General features: G+C 46.3%; 1 protein-coding gene and 1 long non-coding RNA gene across 2 annotated transcripts in view; one reads left to right on the top strand and one right to left on the bottom strand.

Annotated features, from left to right (window-relative positions):
• Positions 1-23,176, top strand: part of rnf19b (ring finger protein 19B) — a 362,883-nt gene that overhangs the window by 21,885 nt on the left and 317,822 nt on the right. The window lies entirely within an intron of this gene.
• On the bottom strand, positions 52-16,306 carry LOC140414200 (uncharacterized). The gene is made up of 3 exons (XR_011943348.1): positions 16,195-16,306; positions 15,784-15,905; positions 52-1,333 (listed from the first exon to the last, which is right to left on the bottom strand). It is a non-coding gene; the product is annotated as an uncharacterized lncRNA (long non-coding RNA).

The raw sequence follows: 23,176 nt of genomic DNA on the forward strand, positions 1-23,176 counted from the left end.
CCTCAGTCTGGTGTCAGTCAAACGCTGAGTCGGATTCGTAGGTATTAATTTATTTTATTTCAACAGTTTGCAAGCTACACTCACTCTGATAAAGGCATGAGACTACAAGCCTCTTGAAATTTCCAGAGCGAGTGAAACAAAGGGACAAAGCATCTCGTTTTCATATACATTCATGTAGCATCAAGTTTCACATACACACGACCAAATAAGGTTATGATAACGAATGCAAGATTCTCATAGGTCTTTCTCACACATTCCTTGACCTGGCCATATAACCTGATCTTCACAATTAGTCATTCCTCAGCCCTGGGGCCCCTTTCACCCAGCATCCTCTGCAGCATCCTTTGCACAAAGAACCGGTCCTAATGGCTACCCATCCCCCCTTCATGCTTTGCGAAATCCCAGTTACAGGCAATTAGACTGCTACCCATTTTCTCCAGCCTAAGCTAGAGATGTTTAAAAGTCCGCTACCCTAATCCTCTAATCACCTGTATTAGTATCTACTTCTACACTATCCTAACTGGTCATCCCAATCTAGTACCGTCTTCTTTAGTTCAATTCCTCATTCCCTCCTTTTATCATTTTATGATAACTACTCCGCCTCCTAACATCCCCGGGTTAATAACCTGAATCGATGTCTGGTCTGACAGACCGTCCTGCGATTCATTACATTCTGTCCATAAGCACCTCATCACATTTTTACAGCCACTGGCTCTCCGTCTGGGTTCCTTCTGGTTTGATGGTCGCTAGTAATGGGATGTCATCTTGGTGAGTGGTGATGGGCCGAGTCTATCGGCATCATCCGAGCCATTGCCCTCTTACAACACATATTAAGGCATCCAATGATTATTCAGTATACAATTATAATAACATGTATTATCAATCCATGCATCAGGTAAAACCCCATGACCAAGCTAAGAGAGCTGACTCTGAGCTGAATCCTGCTGTAGGGTTTATATCCCCCTTATAGTTGTACTGACTAGCAGCTATCCCCAATACTTGTCATTTGTGTGTACATGTCGTGATTTGTAAACTGTACATGGAAATCAATTGTAAATTCATCCATCTCGCAGACCAGTGTCGATAGACTCTTTGTATTGTTCTTTCCTCAAGTCCAATCACCGTGAACCATAGCTGTCGCTACTCAGGAAGGTAACACAATAGCTATGTCCATGTGTTCCACTACCTCCAAGGCATCTGATTACCTTGGGGTAGCAGCACCGTAGAAGCTTCCTCATGTCCCTTAGAAAACAGCACACAACTCAGTCCATCAGCATCCAAAAGGTCTTTTGTCCCTCACTGGTTTTTTTTTGGAAGTGCTTTCCGTTTCTCACTGGAATGGTAAATTATGATATCATGTATTATCCACTGATTATCTTGCTTTATTAATTGCAGAATCTTCAATCGATCCTGTTTCTATTCCTGACTTCCTCACACTGACGTCTAACATTGCACTGAACCAGGTAGTCTGCCAGCCCTGGCTTACTTGAGACAATAACTTAGTTTTCTTCAAATCCCTTTTGTCCGTTGTCATTTTCCTTACAGCATGAAATGTATACTTGCCATTATTTTTATTTTTTTTACTTTGCAATAACACCACTTGCACATTTAATACAGTCAACTTTTGGGGTTACAACCCAATTGAATCCATACATAACAGTCCCTAACAACTTACAGGACATTTCATCCGTAATAACTATTACACTCTCCAATGCAATATTGTTTGCTGCATTGGTTACAAATTTCCCGCCGTGGCATCAAGCTGCCAAAATTCTTAAGCTATTGTCATTTAGAATGTGGGGGTTCCTCGTCAGTCGCGGCTGTCTGTCGAGACCCTGAATAACTCCACCGCGTAGTACATACCCCGTGGAGACCACAGATCATCCATCAGCTAATGTCCAGTTAGAGATGTCTGACCGGAGGTTTCACTATTCAGTAATAATTTGATATTTTGATTTGTTTCTAACCCGTAAGGTTTTTCTTCCGGGCTCTGTCATTTAATTCCCTCAAATATGTAGCCAATTGTATCATTAGTTTTCCCCCCCATACTGTCTAAAACATTCTTCTCTGGAGTGTAGTTCTCGTTCTTTGTCTGTATTATTTTTGCTTCATCTGAAAACCAAATGAACAGGTCAAAGGCGGAAAGGGCCCTATTTCTTAATTTGTATCTTTCTATTCTTGTTTGGATGTTCCAGAAGTGCGCTCTCCAGGGCTTCCGGATTTCCATTGCCATCATTCCTCCTCCTATCATTGCACCCCTGAGTGAGACTCGAAGAATCTCAAACTCCTCCTCTTTTGCTAACTCAGTGATCCAAGCGGGTCGAAACTTTCCCTGATACATGTCGGATATTGCTACTACATTTACTTTAATTTCTTTATTTTTGATTACGACCGGATTTTTATGAAAGTAATTTCCAACCATGACATTGTAATGTTATCATCTGTCCAATCAATGCTGCTAACAGGTTTCAATTCACTGGCATCCCACTCCACTGATTACATAATACTAATAAGCGCAGTTATCCCCTGATACTCTCAACCAAACATTCCTTTTTCCCTTGTCCAAGCGGTTTGGGGATATGATCTGTCCTGTGGCACGGCATCATTGCAGTGATACTGACTCTAAACACCGTTAGGCTAATTTTACGTCCCCGGGTCATCCCAACATCTCTTAAACTACATACTCCCTCACTAATTGGTACCACAAGTTTGTCACTTCTCCAAAATCCTGCACATCCTTTCCCAATCATTTCGTCGTCAACTTGGTATTCTCTGCAGTAATTACAATTTGTCATTATCACATCATCCCATGTCCAGAATCTATGTTGTGGTCACAAACTTCAATCATCTGTGTTGCCTGATGTTTCACAAACCAATCATGACAAACTGAATTCCCCAAATTTTCCTAGGAGCCGAAGCATTTCCCCATTTCTGTCGTTCTAAATGCAATATCAACTCACCTGAATGCCCTATATCTGCCATTCTCCTAGGTTTCATATGATTAGTCCCTGTCCAAACTACTGGGCTACAGAACGTGCCACATCCTTGACACGATATTTCATTATGTTCACAATGAATCATTTTAAACTGAGGTCCATTAATAACAGCCCGTGACCTATCATCCCAAATTCTCAACTCCTTACTGATTACGTTTCCTAGTTTGCCTCCGATAGGTTGCCTATGGATTATAATAATCCCTCTGTTATTATTTAATTGGGTCGGATGTTTTAGTTCTGATACAATTTCCTTTGCTCCAGATGCCACTGATTCTTTAATTCAACTTCCCCCATGCTGCTATCAGCTTTGATTTAAAAAGTACAAATTACCTTTGCTGCTCCTAGGAAAAAGAGGGCCTGCATACTCTAATGACCATTCTTCCATCGGCGTCTCAGTTTTTTATGCTACTCCCTGTTTCTCCACCATTTTTGTTCCTGACTTTAAAAATTTTTTTTGAAAATGGATGCCCATCTGGCTTGTTTTTCGTCCTCCTTAACTTTACTAGCATCCGTATATACCACCCAAGCATTTACCAACTCTGTTCTGCTAACTGATTTATCAAGTTTCTGTCCCTTTTTAATGTTATGAATAAACATTAAGGCAGGGTTTAAAAGAATGGTTTCTCATCTTTCCCATCGAGCTGTATTCGCGCCTTGCTGGCAACCCTGTCTGTTGGTCAACTCTGTCAATTCTAAAATTCAGTTGTGACATAAATTTTCTTCCCGGCTGATAAATTTTCAATCTCTGCTTTCCTTTTTGTTATGGCTTCCAGACATTTTGCGATGTCCGAAAACTTTTGTTCAGCCCTTGCCCAATTTCCTGTCAATGTTTGATAGGTGTCTGAGTACTATGATTAACCAGCACCATACCATATCCATTTGCGTACAAATCAGATTTAATGCTCAAATCGTCCTCTTCATGTCTCTCCTCTAATGGCCCGGATGTTTCTACAGCTGTTTTTAACTGGTCCAAATTCCTCTGTGCTTACTGGTCCACCTAAAATCCCCTTTCAAAGTTTCATAAATGGACCTAGCATAAAGACTAATGTCTTCCACTACTGGTCTCAAATACCCCCAACTTCCCATGATTTGCTGAACCCCATTTCGTGAAATGGGCGCTGTGATTCTAGCAACTTTCTCTCTCATCCCAACACTGGCTTCCCTACCTGCCTTTGACACTGAATACGCTAGATAGTCAACTTGCTCCTGCCAATCTGGCATTTCTTTAACCCTATCTTAAATCCTGCTTCACTAAGTGTTTTAATAATTTTGGTCACTCTTTCAACATGTGACCCCCTGATCATCATCTCCAATTAACACATCATCAATATATACTAAAGCCAAATCATCTTTAATCAGCTCCCTTACTATTTCCTGAAAGTGGTTTGGGGAATTAACATATCCTTGTGGCAATTTACAGTATACGTAATGTTTCGTGCCAAAGGTAAATGCTGTCTTTTCCCTGCTGCCTGGATCTAACGGAACACTCCAGAATCCGTTGGCTCAGTCTATACTAGTTAAATAAGTTTTGCCTGCCACCTTCTCCAATGTAGTTTGTGGATTTATTAAATATCGTTTATTCTTCCTTTTTTTTGTGACCTTGTTTAATGCTTTGTAATTCGTTACCATTCTAAATGTACCATCAGGCTTGATAACTGCCTGAAGTGGGCTATTCGTCGATGCATATGTGACTTCTTGAATGATTCCCTGCTGTTCTAACTCTTTGATCATTATCTCCAGCTCGCATTTGGCACCTCGGGTCAAGGGATATTACTTTTGCGGCCTGTGTCGGCCTCCCTGGATTGTGTGCTGGAATTGTGTGCTGATTAACCCTGTGTCGTTCTTTCTATTGCTAGGGTTGCTTTCCTTAATACTCCTTCTAAGCTTCGTCACTTAAAATACTTTTATTTCTGTTTCCTTATTTCTTCTACGTTATCAATTGGTTTTAATATCTTAATTTTTTATTTCTGCATCTATTTTTATTAATCTTTCCCTGCCATCAGATTCTCATTTCCTGTTACTGCAAGTAATACTCCTAATCTAAGCTCCGGTCCCATATCTTTATTCCCTAAAGCTCCGTCTGCAATGTAGTTAACATTCTAAACTTCATTTCTTCTGCTAGTGACTTTCTTGCAAGCCAGCGGGCACTAGGACCCGGTGTAGCTGTGCCGTATCAATTCCACCGACTACCTCCTAATACTGGTCTCATTGGTCCCCGTGTTTCTGGCCCCTTACTGCCGCAATGCCCCCTCCATTATCCCAATATAACGCAAGGGCATGTTTTAATAAATTTTTTCTTGAAGCGGTATCCTGCTACAGTCCCCATTCTACCTGCTCTCGGGACTGCCTACTCCCCTGGGGTCAGTGCTTGCAGCGTCCCCTCAGGTTCTGAGTACTTATACACCAAGGCCCTACAGTAGTCGAATAGTCCCCAGTACTTGCCGAATCCCTCTTACGGTTTGGGGTTTGGGCATCTCTAAAATGGCCTTCTTCCTTTCTACTGGGATCTTCCTTTCCCCCTGTGTAATCTTAAAATAAAGTTTAAAATCCATAGTCTTTGTTATATGAAAATCCCTGAATCTTAAATTTGATGTGTAGTGAGTTTACAGGGAAAATACTGAAATCTCTACAAATTTGGAACACACAGAACAACATTTTTAAATGTAGGTAATCATGGCTGCCTCTAATAAAGGAGCACATGGACTCAATTCACCGAATGCCTAGTCTTCGCATTTCAATTTTAGATTCCTTTGTTCTCTCCCCTATTTTTTAAGCAGCCAAGACTGTGCCGAGTTCAACTAATCATTTACAAATCCCAATTTATACATATTGATTTTGCTTTTTGTTTACTTCCTGAGAATTGTGTTCTAAATAACTTCCACAATGTTAATCATTATTTCTGATTTTCTAAAGAACTTTCAAATACTTACCCCATTTTAAATCTCACTTTAACTGCCGTGTATACCTCCTAATTGATGTGCAACTTCGTTTTGCAAAACGGAACATTTTAAAAACTAGGAATACCAGAGGAAGCTCACAAATTCTTTTTTTTTAAATATATTTTATTCAAATTTTTTGGCCAAACATAACAATACAAAGTTTTTCCTTTTTAACAACAATAAAGCAATATAAATAACAGTGGCCAATTTTTAACAAATAAATAAATAATATATAAACAAAAAACTAAATGGCAACTGCCTTATCCAAAATCCCCCCCGGGTTGCTGCTGTTGCCTTCCCATTCCCTCTGTCGTTCCGTGAGGTAGTCAATGAACGGTTGCCACCGCCTGGTGAACCCTTGAGCCGAACCCCTTAATGCGAACTTTATCCGTTCTAGCTTTATAAACCGTACCATGTCATTTATCCAGGTCTCCACGCCTGGGGGTTTGGCTTCCTTCCACATAAGCAATATCCTTCGCCGGGCTACTTGGGACGCAAAGGCCAAAACATCAGCCTCTTTCGCCTCCTGCACTCCCGGCTCTTCTGCAACCCCGAATATAGCCAACCCCCAGCTTGGCTCGACCCGGACCCCCACCACCTTCGAAAGCACCTTTGCCACCCCCACCCAGAACCGCTGTAGTGCCAGACATGACCAGAACATGTGGGTGTGGTTCGCTGGGCTTCTCGAGCATCTCCCACACCTATCCTCTACCCCGAAAAATTTACTGAGCCGTGCTCCAGTCATATGCACCCTGTGTAGAACCTTGAATTGTATCAGGCTTAGCCTGGCACACGAGGATGATGAGTTTACCCTACGTAGGGCATCAGCCCACAGCCCCTCCTCAATCTCTTCCCCCAGCTCTTCTTCCCATTTCCCTTTCAGCTTATCTACCATGATCACCCCCTCGTCCCTCATTTCCCTGTATATATTCGGCACCCTACCATCCCCCACCCATGTCTCTGAGATCACTCTATCCTGCACCTCCTGCGTCGGGAGCTGCGGGAATTCCCTCACCTGTTGCCTCGCAAAAGCCCTCAGTTGCATATACCGAAATGCATTCCCTTGGGGCAACCCATATTTTTCCGTCAGCGCTCCAAGACTCGCAAACGTCCCATCTACGAACAGATCTCTCAGTTGTGCTACCCCAGCTCTTTGCCACGCTCCAAATCCCCCATCCATTCTCCCCGGGACAAACCTACGGTTATTTCTTATCGGGGACCTCACCGAGGCTCCCGTCCTTCCCCTATGCCGTCTCCACTGCCCCCAAATTTTTTATGTTGCCACCACCACTGGGCTTGTGGTGCATTTCTTCGGGGAGAACGGCAACGGCGCTGTCACCATTGCTTGTAGGCTGGTCCCCTTGCAGGACGCCATCTCCAATCTATCCATGCCGCTCCCTCCCCTTCTCCCATCCACTTACACACCATTGAGATGTTGGCGGCCCAGTAATAATCACTTAGGCTCGGTAGTGCCAGCCCCCCCCTATCCCTACTACGCTGCAAGAACCCCCTCCTCACTCTCGGTGTCTTCCCGGCCCACACAAAACTCATAACACCTTTCTCAATTCTCTTGAAAAAAGCCTTCGTGACCATCACCGGGAGGCACTGAAACACAAAGAGGAATCTCGGGAGGACTACCATTTTAACCGCCTGCACCCTACCTGCCAGTGACAGGGACACCATGTCCCATCTCTTGAAATCCTCCTCCATCTGTTCCACCAATCGTGTTAAATTAAGCCGGTGTAAGGTTCCCCAATTCCTGGCTATCTGAATCCCTAAGTCCCAGAAATCTCTTGTTACCTTCCTCAGCGGTAAATCATCTATTCCCCTGCTCTGCTCCCCCGGATGCACCACAAACAACTCACTTTTCCCCATGTTCAATTTGTACCCCGAAAAATCCCCAACCTCCCTAAGTATCTGCATTATCTCTGGCATCCCCTCCACCGGGTCCGCAACATACAGCAATAAATCATCTGCATACAAAGATACCCGGTGTTCTTCTCCTCCCCTAAGCACTCCCCTCCACTTCCTGGAACCCCTCAGTGCTATGGCCAGGGGCTCAATCGCCAATGCAAACAGTAACGGAGACAGGGGACACCCCTGCCTCGTCCCTCTATGAAGACGGAAGTAATCAGACCTCTGTCTATTCGTGACCACACTCGCCACCGGGGCCCTATACAGCAGCTGTACCCATCCGATATACCCTTCCCCAAAACCAAATCTCCTCAGCACCTCCCACAGATAATCCCACTCCACTCTGTCGAATGCTTTCTCGGCATCCATCGCCACCACTATCTCCGCCTCCCCCTCTGGCGGGGGCATCATCATTACCCCTAGCAACCTCTGTATGTTCGTGTTCAGCTGTCTCCCCTTCACGAACCCGGTTTGGTCCTCATGGACCACCCCGGGACACAGTCCTCTATCCTCGTCGCCATCACCTTGGCCAGAATCTTAGCATCTACATTTAAAAGGGAAATGGGCCTGTAGGACCCGCATTGCAGCGGGTCTTTTTCCTTCTTTAAAAGGAGCGATATCGTTGCCTCCGACATAGTCGGGGGCAGCTGCCCCCTTTCCCTAGCCTCATTAAAGGTTCTCGTCAAAAGCGGGACCAGTAAGTCCATATACTTCCTATAAAATTCCACCGGGAATCCGTCTGGTCCCAGGGCCTTCCCCGCCTACATGCTCCCAATCCCTTTCACTACCTCCTCCATCTCAATCTGTGCTCCCAGTCCCGCCCTCTCCTGCTCCTCCACCTTAGGGAATTCCAGCTGATCTAAGAAACACATAATTCTCTCCTTCCCTTCCGTGGGCTGAGCCTTATATGACCTTTCATAGAATGCCTTGAACACCCCATTCACTCTCTCCGCTCCCGGTTCCATCTCTCCCTCCTCATCTCTCACCCCCCCCTATCTCCCTCGCTGCTCCCCTCTTCCTCAGTTGGTGGGCCAGTAACCGACTCGCCTTCTCTCCATATTCATACTGTACACCCTGTGCCCTCCTCCATTGTGCCGCTGCATTACCCGTGGTCAACAGGTCAAATTCTACGTGTAGCCTTTGTCTTTCCCTGTACAGTCCCTCCTCCGGTGCCTCCGCATATTGCCTGTCCACCCTCAAAAGTTCTTTCAGCAACCGCTCCCTTTCCTTACCCTCCTGCTTTCCTTTATGTGCCCTGATGGATATCAGTTCCCCTCTAACCACTGCCTTCAACGCCTCCCAGGCCACTCCCACCTGAACCTCCCCATTGTCATTAAGCTCCAAGTACCTTTCAATACACCCCCTCACCCTTAAACATACCCCCTCATCCGCCAATAATCCCATATCCATTCTCCAGAGTGGGTGCTGTTCTTTTTCCTTTCCTACCTCCAGGTCCACCCAATGTGGAGTGTGGTCCGAGATAGCTATGGCCGTATATTCCGTCCCTGTCACCTTCGGAATCAGTGCCCTTCCCAAAACAAAAAAGTCTATCCGTGAGTATACTTTGTGGACATAGGAGGAAAACGAGAATTCCTTACTCCTAGGCCTGCTAAATCTCCAGGGGTCTACTCCTCCCATCTGCTCCATGAAGTCCTTGAGCACCCTAGCCGCTGCCGGCCTCCTCCCGGTCCTGGACCTCGATCTGTCCAGCCCTGGGTCCAGCACCGTATTAATGTCTCCCCCCATTACCAACTTTCCCGCCTCCAGGTCCGGGATACGTCCCAACATATGCCTCATAAAATTTGCATCATCCCAGTTCGGGGCATATACGTTCACCAGAACCACCGCCTCCCCTTGCAATCTGCCACTCACCACCACGTATCTACCCCCACTATCCGCCACTATGGTCTTTGCCTCAAACAGTACCCGTTTCCCCACCAAAATAGCCACCCCCCTGTTCTTCGCATCTAAACCCGAATGAAACACCTGCCCCACCCATCCTTTACATATTCTGACCTGGTCTGTCAGTTTCAGATGCGTCTCCTGCAACATAACCACATCTGCCTTTAATTTCTTTAGGTGTGCGAGTACCCGTGCCCTTTTAATCGGCCCGTTCAGCCCTCTCACGTTCCACGTGATCAGCCGGGTTGGGGGGCTCTTTACCCACCCCCCCTTGTCGACTAGCCATCCCCTTTTTTAACCCAGCTCCTCACCCGGTTCTCATGTACCCGTATATCCCCCCCGACGGCGCCCTCCCGCCTCGACCACCTCACCCCATACCAGCTCCCCCTTCTCCCCAGCAGCAGCAACCCAGTTAACCCCCCCCCCTCCACTAGATCCCTTTCTAGCGTAGTTGCACCCCCCATGTTGCTCCCAGAAGTCAGCAAACTCTGGCTGACCTCGGCTTCCCCCCTTGTCCTCAGCCCCCACTGTGCAAGGCCCCCTCCTTCCTTCGTCCCTGTTCCCGCCATAATTACCATAGCGCGGGAACAAAGCCCGCGTTTCCCACTTGGCCCCGCCCCTAATGACCGGCGCCCACAGTTCCTCATCCTCCCCCCCCCCCCCCCCCAACAACATGGGGAAGAGAGAAAAATTACAGGGTCGCAAGATTAACAACTTGAAAAATCATCCCCTCCCCCTTTCCCCCCCCCCCCCTCACCCCACATAATCACCCCACCACTTTGTCCCAAACGTTCTTTTTCTCACCCGCCTATTCCAGCTTCTCGTCCACAATAAATGTCCACGCCTCTTCTGCCATCTCAAAGTAGTGGTGCTTCCCTTGGTGTGTGACCCACAGTCTTGCCGGCTGCAACATTCCGAATTTGACCTTTTTGTGAAGCACCGCCTTAGCCCGATTAAAACTTGCCCTCCTTCTCGTCACCTCCGCACTCCAATCCTGGTATACGCGGATCACTGCGTTCTCCCACCTACAGCTCCGAGTTTTCTTCGCCCATCTGAGGACCATCTCTCTGTCATTATAGCGGAGAAACCTCACCACTATAGCTCGAGGTATTTCTCCAGCCCTCGGTCTTCGCGCCATAACTCGATAAGCTCCCTCCACCTCCAAAGGGCGCGCCGGGGCCTCCGATCCCATTAGCGAGTGAAGCATCATGCTCACATATGCCCCGCGTCCGCCCCTTCTGCGCCTTCGGGAAGACCCAGAACCCTTAAATTCTTCCTCCTCGAATTATTCTCCAGCACCTCCAGCCTTTCCACACACCTTTTGTGCTGTGCCTCGTGCATCTCTGTCTTCACCACCAGGCCCTGTATTTCGTCTTCATTTTCAGCAGCCTTTGCCTTCACGACCCGAAGCTCCTGCTCCTGGGTCTTTTGCTCCTCCTTTAGCCCTTCAATCGCCTGTAATATCGGGGCCAGCAGCTCCTTCTTCATCTCCTTTTTCAGTTCTTCCACACAGCGCTGCAGGAACTCTTGTTGGTCCGGGCCCCATACCAACCGGCCACCTTCCGACGCCATCTTGCTTTGAGCTTGCCTTCCTTGCCACTGCTCTAGTGGATCCTCCGCAATCCGGCCGCTTTCCTCCCCTTTTTCCATACGTGTCCGGGGGGATTCCCTTCTGGATTACCGCACAGTGTTTTTAGCCGTTAAAATTGCCGCTGGGGCTCCTATTAAGAGCCCAAAAGTCCGTTCCACCGGGAGCTGCCGAAACGTGCGACTTAGCTGGTCATCGCCGCACCCGGAAGTCCACAAATTCTTATTAAACACACACACTCATTCATTCACCGAGCTCTCCACTCAAACAAAAGGAATTCAAAGCATCATACTTTCATTCATCGCAACCAACTGGACAATAAGTTTGAATTTGCACAGGAAACACAATGTAAAGGACGGGGCTTTCCCTTTTCCCTTCTTCAAAACTGTAAAGTAAATTTAAACAATCTTGAAGCCTCCTCTTTTTTCCGATACGGTTCTGAATTTTCCAAGTCTCTGGTTCCCCAAAGTGGTCATTCATCTCCCAGCTTTTTTTCACTCATAAGAATTATCTCCCAAGAACAAAATCCAACTTGCCAATTCTAATTGTATGGAATTGAATTGTCTCCAGAACATTCCATCAGCGGTCTTAACTGAATTGTCTCTGTGACATTCCCTCAACCCATTAAAGACCTTAACCGAATTAAAGTGTAATTTAATATAACCAATTTTAATTTTCAACCCACATGCAACTGAATTACCAGACAATATTACCTCAATTACCAACTGAATTATTACCCCGTATTCCCTCAGTCACGTTTTAACCCACAGCCGTACCTACATCGACTGACATGAATTTTTCTAATCTGCCAGACTGACCTTTGATTTAGTCGAGACGATCTCACCTGACCATGTGCGAGTGCTCAAACTTTTATCAGACTACGAGACAGAGGAAAACCGACATGGTCATTTTCCAGCTACTCACGTCGTGGGTCCATTTCCTCTCTCCCCGTCCGAGATCAGTTTAATTCTGATTTCGCAGATGACCGGTGATCGTCTGTTGAAATCCCACTCCCGACACCAAATGTTGAAATTGAGTTCTTTCTGCCCTCAGTCTGGTCTCAGTCAAACGCTGAGTCGGATTCGTAGGTATTAATTTATTTTATTTCAACAGTTTGCAAGCTACAATCACTCTGATAAAGGCATGAGACTACAAGCCTCTTGAAATTTCCAGAGCGAGTGAAACAAAGGGAGAAAGCATCTCGTTTTCATATACATTCATGTAGCATCAAGTTTCACATACACACGACCAAATAAGGTAATGGTAACGAATGCAAGATTCACATAGGTCTTTCTCACACATTCCTTGACCTGGCCATATAACCTGATCTTCACAATTACTGATCCTGATAGGCCCACTATAGATTCCTCAGCCCTGGGGCCCCTTTCACCCAGCATCCTCTGCAGCATCCTTTGCACAAAGAACCGGTCCTAATGGCTACCCATCCCCCCTTCATGCTTTGCGAAATCCCAGTTACAGGCAATTAGACTGCTACCCATTTTCACCAGCCTAAGCTAGAGATGTTTAAAAGTCCGCTACCCTAATCCTCTAATCACCTGTATTAGTATCTACTTCTACACTATCCTAACTGGTCATCCCAGTCTAGTACCATCTTCTTTAGTTCAATTCCTCAACTCCATCATCCTGCCCATTCTCCGTAGCCCTTAAACCCATTACCATTAAAAATCTCTCTGAACTCCTTAAATTTACTCACTGTCTCTCCATCCACCGCATTCTGGGGTAGCGAATTCCACAGATTCACAACCCTTTGGGAGAAGTTGTTTCTCCTCAAATCTGTTTTAAATTTGCTGCCTCTTATTCTAAGATTATGACCTCTCGTTTTAGAATGCCCCACAAGAGGAAGCACAAGAGGGGCTGTTTAGCATGGGGCTAAATCGCTGGCTTTGAAAGCAGACCAAGGCAGGCCAGCAGCACGGTTCGATTCCCGTAACAGCCTCCCTGAACAGGTGCCGGAATGTGGCGACTAGGGGCTTTTCACAGTAACTTCATTTGAAGCCTACTTGTGACAATCAGCAATTTTCATTTTCATTTCATTTTTCATCTGCTCCATGTCTACTTTATCCATGCCTTTTAGCATCTTGTATTCCTCAATTAGATCTCCCCTCATTCTTCTAAATTCCAGATGGTATAGGCCTAAACTTTTCAATCTCTCCTCATACGACACACCCCTCTGGAATCAATCTACTGAACCTCCTCTGAACTACCTCCAATGCCACTATATCTTTCCGCAAATAAGGGGACCAAAACTGTGCACAATATTCCAGGTGCGGTATACCAATGCTGTGTAGAGTTACAACAACACTTCCTTACCTTTATTTTATTTATTTTAAAATGTTTTAGAGTATCTAATTAATTTTTTTCCAATTAAGAGGCAATTTATCATGGCCAATCCACATAGCCTGCACATCGTTGGATTGTGGGGGCGAAACCCACGCAAACACGGAGAGAATGTGCAAACTCCACACAGACAGTGACCCAGAGCTGGGATCGAACCTGGGACCTCAGCGCCGTGAGGCAGCCACGTGAGTGCTAACCACTGCGCCAACGTGCTGCCCTTTCCTCACCTTTATACTCAGTTCCTTTTTCTATAAATGGCAACATTCCATTTGCTTTCCTTATTATCTGCTGCACCTGCATGCTCATTTTCTGTGACTCATGCACGAGGATGATCCAGATCCCTCTGATTCGGAGCACCCCGAAGTCTCTCCCCATTTAGAAAATAAGTTGTCTTTCCATTTTGTCGACCAAAATGCATGACCTCCCACTTCTCTACAGTAAACTCCATCTGCCACATTTTTGGCTCACTCTCCTAACCTATCTATATCCATTTGTAAGGTTCTTACTTCCTCATTGCAACTCACTGTCCCACCTATTTTTGTGTCCTCTGCGAATTTGGCTATAGGATCTTCCACCCCTGTATCCAAGTCGTTAATATAGATTGTAAATAGCTGGACCGAACCCTGTGGCACCCAACTAGTTACATCTTGCCATCCAGAAAAAGATCCATTTATTCCCAACTCTCTGTCTCCTGTCCGTCAGCCACTCTTCTATCCAAGCTAATAGGTTATCCTTAATCCCATATGATCTCACCTTGTGAATTAATCTTCTGTGCGGCACCTTATGAAATTAAAAATGAAATGAAAATTGCATATTGTTACAAGTTGACTTCAAATGAAGTTACTGTGAAAAGCCTCTAGTCGCCACATTCCGGCGCCTGTTTGGGGAGGCTGTTACGGGAATTGAACCGTGCTGCTGGCCTGCCTTGGTCTGCTTACAAAGCCAGCGATTTAGCCCTGTGCTAAACAGACCCTTATCAAACACCTTCCGGAATCCAGATATACTACATCTACAAGATCCCCATCATCCACTTAGTCATAGAGTCTTGGAGGTTTACAGCATGAAAACAGACCCTTTGGTCCAACTTGTCCATGGTGCCTGGTTTTTACCACTAAGCTAGTCCCAATTGCTCGCATTTGGCCCTTATCCCTCTATACCCAGCTTTCCCATATAACTGTGTAAATGATTTTTAAAAGACAAAATTGTACCCACTTCTACTACTCCCTCTGGCAGCTCGATCCAGACACTCACATCTCTCTGTATGAAACAATTGCCCCTCTGAACCCTTTTGTATCTCTCCCCTCTTACCGTAAACCTATCCCCTCTAGTTTTAGACTCACCTACCTTTGGGAAAAGATGCTGACTATCTACCTTATCTATGCCCCTGATTATTTGAGAGAACTTGTTAGCTAGTAAATTTATATTGTTTACAACTTGTTTCTAAAAAGTAATCTATGTTCTTCATATGATGAGCTTCTTGCTTATTATCAGTTGTTGCGTGGCTTCCCTGATGGATGAAAAATTGGAACTGAATCAGCACACATTAGTCATCCAACATTAACAAGATTTGAAAACACATTGATGTCACACAAGTGCCAGACAATGACCACCTCCAACAATGGATGGAGGATCTAACCACCTCCCCTTGACACTCAGCGGCATTACCATCGCTGAATCCCCCACCGTCAAAACCCTGGGGGTGACCATTGACCAGAAACTGAACTGGACTTGCCGTATAAATACTGTGGCTACAAGAGCAGGTCAGAGACTAGGAATCCTGTGGCGAGTAACTCACCTCCTGATGATTCCCGAAAGCCTGTCCGTCATTTACATGGCACAAGTCAGGAGTGTGATGGAATATTCTCTACTTGCCTGGATGAATGTGGCTCCTACAACACTTGTTAAGGTGGACAGAGTCCAGAACGATTCAGCCTATTTGATTGGCATTCACTCCCTCCTCCACCATTGATGCATGGTGGTAGCAGTGCGTACCATCTCAAATCTGTGACCACTACCACCCAGAAAGACAAGGGCAGAAGATTCATTGGTACACCACCATCTGCAAGTTCCTCTCTATGTCACTCACCATCCTGATTTGGAAATGCATCGGCATTTCTTCTCTGTTGCTGGGTCAATATCGTGGATTTCCTTTGCTAACAGCACTGTGGGTGTACCTAACTCCAAATACCTGCCTTTACTCCATAGTGCCTATGGAGAACAAAAAATCTATCAATCTTGGATTTAATATTTACCATTTATCTAGTATAAATAGCTGTTTATAAAAGAGAGTTCAAAACTTTGAAGTGAAAGGCTCATAGTGTTTCCCAATTTCACAGCTGAAAGATTTGGCTTTAGGTTTTAGGCCGTGCGCTGGTCCTAGATTCACCAAGCGGTGGAAATAGTTTCCCTACATCTCTTATACGCACCCCTAAATAATTTTGGAAACTTTGATCAAAACACTTCTCAACCTTATATATTCCAGGGAAGAGAGCCCTACTTTGTGAACAGGTATCCCAAAGTGAGTTCTGATGGCGTGTTTTCCGTTGGTACGATTTGTAACTTGGAGATGTTCCTTGAAAAACGCTGCCTTTATTTTAGTTTTAACTCCGTTACTGAGTACGCTTAGTCTTTTTAAAAAACAAACTGCTGCCCCCCCCTCTCCAACTCTGCCGCTGGCTCCCCCCGCACTGCCCGGCCCTGCCGCTCCCCTCCCCCCGGCCCTGCCGCTCCCCTCCCCCCGGCCCTGCCCCCCCCAATTTTGCCGCTCCCCCCCCCCCCCGGCGTTACCGCTGGCTCCTCCCCCATCCTCGGCCCTGTCGCTTATCTCCCCCCCCCCAGCTCTGCCGTCCCCCCCCCCCCCCAGCCCCCACGCTCTGCTGCTGGCTACCCCCCCTCCCCGGCTCTGCCGCTGTCTGCAGTTTGCTCTTGCAACTTCAAACAGCTCTTCATTTGTCTTCTGGTCTGTGTCTGGAATTTTAATATTTGCACTGGCTACAAAAATGTGGAAGATGATAAATTGACTCCTTTATTGTCAATCTATCATTGTCTTTCTTGTAAAAATATAAAGGGTACTCTTCTTGCTGGTTGAAATTTTGTAAAAAATCTCCCCTTAAGTGTTACATAATTAATTTGTCACACAGCATGTTGGGTAACACGATAAAACTGTGCCAGAAAAACTGAGAGGCTAAGCTTTCCCAGTTACATCAAAGAAGGAATTGCCACTTTGATGTCTGACCCAGTTAAATATGTAGCTGTAAAAAAGATAAAGATTTTTTTAAAATATAAATTTTATGTTACGATCGATACTCAGAAAAGTAATGATTTTTGCTAAATATTCTCCAATGAGGTAGAGGGGCCTTCCGTCAGATTGCTGCTCCTGCAAATGGCCTATGCTAGCTTACTGTCTCCTCTATGGTTGCTTCACCTTCTATTCATAGCAATACTTCTGCAGCTGTTTATTTCTTCACCTGTGTCTTTAGTAGTCATGTCCCCATCGAAATCTTTCCTCTCTTCCCTCATGGTATTGCCTCTGACGTTTCTCCCCTCTGACTTTTCTCCCCTCATGAGGGACCCACTGCAGGAGATTTGGTGGCCCAGTCCTAAGCCAGAGTGGACTAGCCCAGGGGTGGGAAGGGCTGGGAAATCCTACCCTCTGTTTCAGTACCTTTCACTCTGCTTCTAAGAGCCTTCTATTAGAACACCACTTGACCAAGTTTTTCGCAACCCTTCCTATTACGATCATCCTTGGCTTGGTGTTCATTTTCTCTTTGTTGCTCTGTGAATTCTCCGGGGATTCTATTTGACGTTGAAGAATCTATAGAAATGCAATGTATTGCTTTACCATCTACCCTCATCAATCGTTCACTTAAGGGCTTCGGTAGACATCCGCTCAGGAAGGCCACCCACAAGGCTCCCTCCCCAGAATTAATTAGGGGGAGGCAGCAAATTCACTCTCCTGCCCGATCAAACCATACACCCCCCCCCCCCCCCTCCCCTCCATGTCACAACACGCCTCTGTGTGGGACAGTAAATTCTTCCCACTGTCTCCACTTTTCCACATCAATCTGCTTTCACAGCTGCATCTCTCTTGTGGTCTTTTTTTATTTGGCAGCCATACCCTTCATGCTAGCATTTTTTGAATGCCACTAGTTACCCTTTTGGCACACGTTCGCAATAAATGCTAATGCTTCTCCTAATCCCTTTCCCAATTCCAATGGGCTTTCAAATTTAGAAACAAAAGATTCTTTAATGGACTGCATTCTGATCCAATTTTGTGTAAACCCTCTGAGGCCAAGCCGTCGCTTTCCAATGAATGAATGTTTACCGTGCCTAGAAACATTGTTTTTCTGTCTGATCTCATTCATCCCCTCTCAGGTGATTGTTCTTTACACGCTTATCAATTTTATCCATTGAACCCTCCTGAGACAATCAGCGTGTTAAAGCTGCAATCACAGCTCCTTTTTCACAGATATGGGCTGAATTTGTAAATACACAAAACCACCTGCTTCATCTCAGTTGAATAAATATTCACAACTTGCCAGCTCTCTCTTCCTCCCATTACACGTTAGACTAGGTGTCAGACAGAATGTTCTTGTTTTTTCCCCCTGCTTTTTAACATTCAGCTCATTTAGATGGCTGAATCTGTCTGCAAGATGTGCAAGCTCAGCACACCAAGAATTATTGCATAACAAACTTTGTGTGGCAATTAATGCAGAGCCGAAAACTCTTTCAACGCTTGACGGAGCTCATAAACACTGGGGAAGACCTTCGCCCAAGATAGCCATCGCACTTTTGTGTGCCTGAGTAAACCCTGGTACTCGACTCCAATCTCTTCAAACAAAATGGTAAAAAGGGGAATTTCGGGCACCACAGTGGCTCAGTGAGTTAGCTCTGCTGCCTCACGGCACCGAGGTCCCAGGTTCGATCCTGGCTCTGGGTCACTGTCCGTGTGGAGTTTGCACATTCTCCCTGTGTTTGCGTGGGTTTCGCCCCACAACCCAAAGATGTGCAGGGTAGGTGGATTGGCCACGCTAAATTGCCCCTTAATTGGAAAAAATGAATTGGGTACTCTAAATTTTTTTTAAATGGGGGAATTTCAAAGGACGTGATTTTACATCATTCACATTTTTCACTGTTTTGTCTAATACTGCAGTTAACTCGGGCCGCACACGACTTGGATGTCAGAATTCTGTTCTTTTGCCTTACTTACGAATCCTTTGACTTTTCCCATCATGGAAGCTGTTCCGTTTGGTTCAGTTAAGATTCATTTGGTCCAGTTAAGATTCCTCCAGAGAAGCAGCTGTGACATGGAAGAATTCCTCTCCAGTCATGTGACTGAGCAATTCTTTGCAAGGGAACAAATTCTCTTTAATAGAAACCCGTCAGCATACCTAACATTGGCTAAGAGGTGTCTACTAATCGCTGTCGAGTCATCAATCTGCAATGCAACGTTCCATTAATTTTTAATTCCGCTTGAAGCACCTGTTCAATATCTACTGATGTTTTGTCAATATGCTGTTTGATTGCATTATCAGAAAGGAAAACTTTGTCGATTTCTTTGGCAGCATTTTAGATTAGATTTATTTTCACGTGTGCCGAGGTACAGTGAAAAGTATTGTTCTGCATACAGTCCAGGCAGATCGTTCCATACTTGAACAACATAGGACACAGGATATATACGCAATGTAAACACATAGACACAGTCATCGGCTGAAGCTTACGGAGTGTAATGCTGCACTGTGGAGAAGATGCGTAGAGATTCAGTTCAATCCATAAGAAGGCCATCCAAGAGTCTGGTAACAGCGGGGCCAAAGCTGTTTTTGAATTTGTTGGTGCCTTTACTCAGACCTTTGTATCTTCTGAACGATGGAAGAAGTTGGAAGAGAGAATAACCCGGGTGGGAGGGGTCTTTGATTATGCTGCCCGCTTTCCCCAGGCAGCGGGAGGTGTAGATGGAGTCAATGGATGGGAAGCAGGTTTGTGTAATGGACTGGGCGGTGTTCACGACTCTCTGAAGTTTCTTGCGGTCCTGGGCTGAGCAGTTGCCATACCAGGCTGTGATGCAGCCCGATAGGATGCTTTCTATGGTGCATCTGTAAAAATTGGTAAGAGCCAATGTGGACATGCCGAATTTCCTTCGTTTCCTGAGGACGTTTAGGCGCTGTTGTGCTTTCTTGGTCATGTCTTCGACGTGGGTGGACCAGGACAGATTATTGGTGATATTTCCACCTCGGAATTTGAAGGTGTCCGGGACTTCCGTTGACGGGGATATGCTGAGAAGCTGCACATCAGATGACTCTGCTTCCACGAACCTGGAAAATAGGCACTTTTCACCCAAAAAAGCCAGCTAACACCAAGGAAACACATCACCACACCTGTACCAACAACACTAGAGAGGAAAATGCCAAACAGCAACCATTCCAGAGGCCGTGTGGAAACTAGGAGCGCAAAAAGCCTGGACAAACAAACGACCGAGCTGGCTGACGCACAAGGCGGCGAAGCTCGGGCCTCGCCAGAACGAGGACAGCCCGCCGGACAAGGAGAATCCCACACCCCACACTCACACACACACTACGAGATGGGTGGAGGATGTTTCTCTCAAGAGAATTGAGAGAACATCAGGAAGAGACAAAATTAGATTTTCAAGCTGCGGTCAAGGGTGCGGAAGCTCTGGCGATGATGCAGGTACAATAATCATCATTGTTATTGTCACAAGTAGGCTAACATTAACACTGCAATGAAGTTTCTGTGAAAATCTCTGGGCAAGGTGGAGAGGCAACTGGAAGCCCAGGAAAATATGATTAAAGAGCTGTAAAAAGCCTCAACAGACCAGGGCGACGTACACAAGGTAAGTATGGTTGACCCCGCACAAGCAGGGGGACAAAACCCTCCCCCATCAGGATAGTCATTGTCGTGTTATTCACTCTGGGGTAACATAGGCTGCAACACGATGCAGATAGACTATAAAGCGTACACTAAATGTAGGTGTTGGTTCACTACGATTTATTGAACTCCTGTAACAATGCACACAGCTGGCTGTGGGTTCACTCTCTACTACTCTAAGTGTACTAACTCTAACTATCTAGACCAGGCTAGCTCTGATCCACGTGTAGAAGGTGCTGACTGATATGTACACCCTGACTGTCACTACAGTTGTCACCAGTGGAAAGAGGAGGAGTGCTGATGCCTCGTGTGTTTTATAGTTGGAAGCCCCCCTCTGGCGTACTGTCTGGTGATTGGTTGTGTTCTGTCCTATATGTTGATTGGCTCACCTGGGTGTCTGTCACTGCCTGCTTTTACCTCATGATGTGCATGGGTGCATATTATGACATCCCCCCTTTTTAAAAAAAATTGTGAGTTGCTTCCAGCATATACAACATATTTACAGAGATAACTATTTACAGCAATTGGTGAGTGAATGCATATATACATGTAAGGTGTCTGGCGTGCATATACAGAACAATATATACAAAGGAAATATTTCTAAGTCCAGTCGCTGGGGCTGGCGTCAGATTCTTGTCGACCGCCTGAGAGGTGGAGGTGGGGATGATGGCGCCTTGACAGGCGGGAATGCTGCCAGATTGGTGGCCTCGTGGAGCGAGGTGTCCGGAAAAGGCATAACGACATCTGGGAACGTGAGATCCGGTGGTGGGCAGGCTAGTTTGCGTAGTGCCCTTCTGTTGCACCTAACAATGGATCCATCAGCCATGCGAACCACAAATGACCTGGGAGCAGCCTGTCGAACAACAACAGCTGGAGCTGATCAGCCTCCACCGGGCAACTTGATGCGAACAGCATCTTCCGGAGAGAACACAAGCAAATCAGTAGCCTGAGCATCGTATGTCAGCTTTTGCCGGTTTCTGAGTTGCTGCACCTTTTGCAGCACTGGGAGGTGATCCAGGTCTGGTAAATGAATGGCCGGAACAGTCGTCTGCAGGTTACGATTCATAAGGAGCTGTGCCGGAGACAAACCATTGGACAGAGGGATTGCCCTGAACGCCAGGAGAGCAAGGTTAAAAGTCCGAAGCTGAGTCCGCAGCCTGACAGAGCATTTGCTTCATGATATGGACCCCCTTTTTCAACCTTCCCGTTAGATTGCGGGTAGTGCGGGCTCAAGGTGATGAGCTGGAACTGGTATAGCTTTGAGAAGTTGGACCATCCTTGGCTATAGAAACAGGGACCGTTGTCGCTCATGACCGTGAGCGGAATACCATGCCTGGCAAATGTCTCCTTGCAGGCTTTGATGACAGTCCTTGATGTTAAGTCGGACAGTTTCACAAATTCGGGGTAACTCGAGAAGTAGTCAATTATAAGGACGCAGTCATGCCCATTGGCGTGAAAACGGTCTATTCCCACCTTAGACCATGGAGAGGTCACGATCTCATGTTGCTGGAGTGTTTCTTTGGGCTGAGCAGGCTGGAAACACTGGCAGGTCATGCAATTGAGGACCATGTTTGATATGTCCTCGTTGATGCCAGGCCAACAGACATCCTGCCAGGCCCTGCACCTGCACTTCTCAATACCGAGGTGTCCCTCGTGGATCTGCATGAGCAATAAGCTCTGGAGGCTGTGAGGAATAACGATACGATCCAGCTTGAGGAGGATCCCCTCGACAACTGTTAGGTCATCCTTTACATTAAAGAACTGGGGGCATTGCCCCTTCTGCCAGCCATTTGGAAGGTTATGTATGACCCGCTGCAGAAGATAGTCCTTGGCGATCTCTTCTCGAATGTTGACGAATCGTTCGTCTGATGCTGGGAGGGTGTTGGCACACAGTTGCACCTGTGCCTCAATTTGGCGGATGAAGTCGACCTGTTCACAGGGTGAGGTGATGGCGCGAGACAGGGCATCCGCAATGATTAGCTCCTTTCCAGGTGTATAAACCAGTTCAAAATCATACCTGCGCAGTCGAAGGAGAATGTGCTGAAGCCTGGGAAGTCCTTGTGAATGATATGGACTAGGGGTCTGTGGTCAGACTCTACTGTGAAGGTTGGCAGACCATAGACATAATCGTGGAACTTCACAATGCCGGTGAGAAGGCGCAGGCACTCTTTCTCTATCTGAGCATATCTTTGCTCAGTGGGGATCATGGCCCTTGACGCATAGGCCACTGGAGCCCAGGATGAGGAGTCGTCCTTCTGGAGGAGCACCGCGCCAATGCCGTCCTGGCTGGCGTCTGTTCTGTGGAGATTTTAGTCTCCCGCTCTGGGTCAAAAAAAGCTAGAACAGGAGCAGTGGTGAGCTTTGCCTTTAACTCGAGCCACTCTGCTTGATGTGTGGGTAGCCACTGGAAAGTGGTGGACTTCGTCACCAGATGCCTGAGAGCCGTGATGTGTGACGCGAGGTTGGGAAAGAACTTACCCAAAAAATTTACCATACCCAGGAATCGGAGTACTGCCTTTTTGTCTTCCGGGGTCTTCATGGTGTTGATGGCCTTGACTTTGTCCGAATCCGGTTGCACGCCCTGCTGGGATATTTGA

This window comes from Scyliorhinus torazame, chromosome 1 (assembly GCF_047496885.1).
Source record: "Scyliorhinus torazame isolate Kashiwa2021f chromosome 1, sScyTor2.1, whole genome shotgun sequence".
Classification (NCBI taxonomy): Eukaryota; Metazoa; Chordata; class Chondrichthyes; order Carcharhiniformes; family Scyliorhinidae; genus Scyliorhinus; species Scyliorhinus torazame.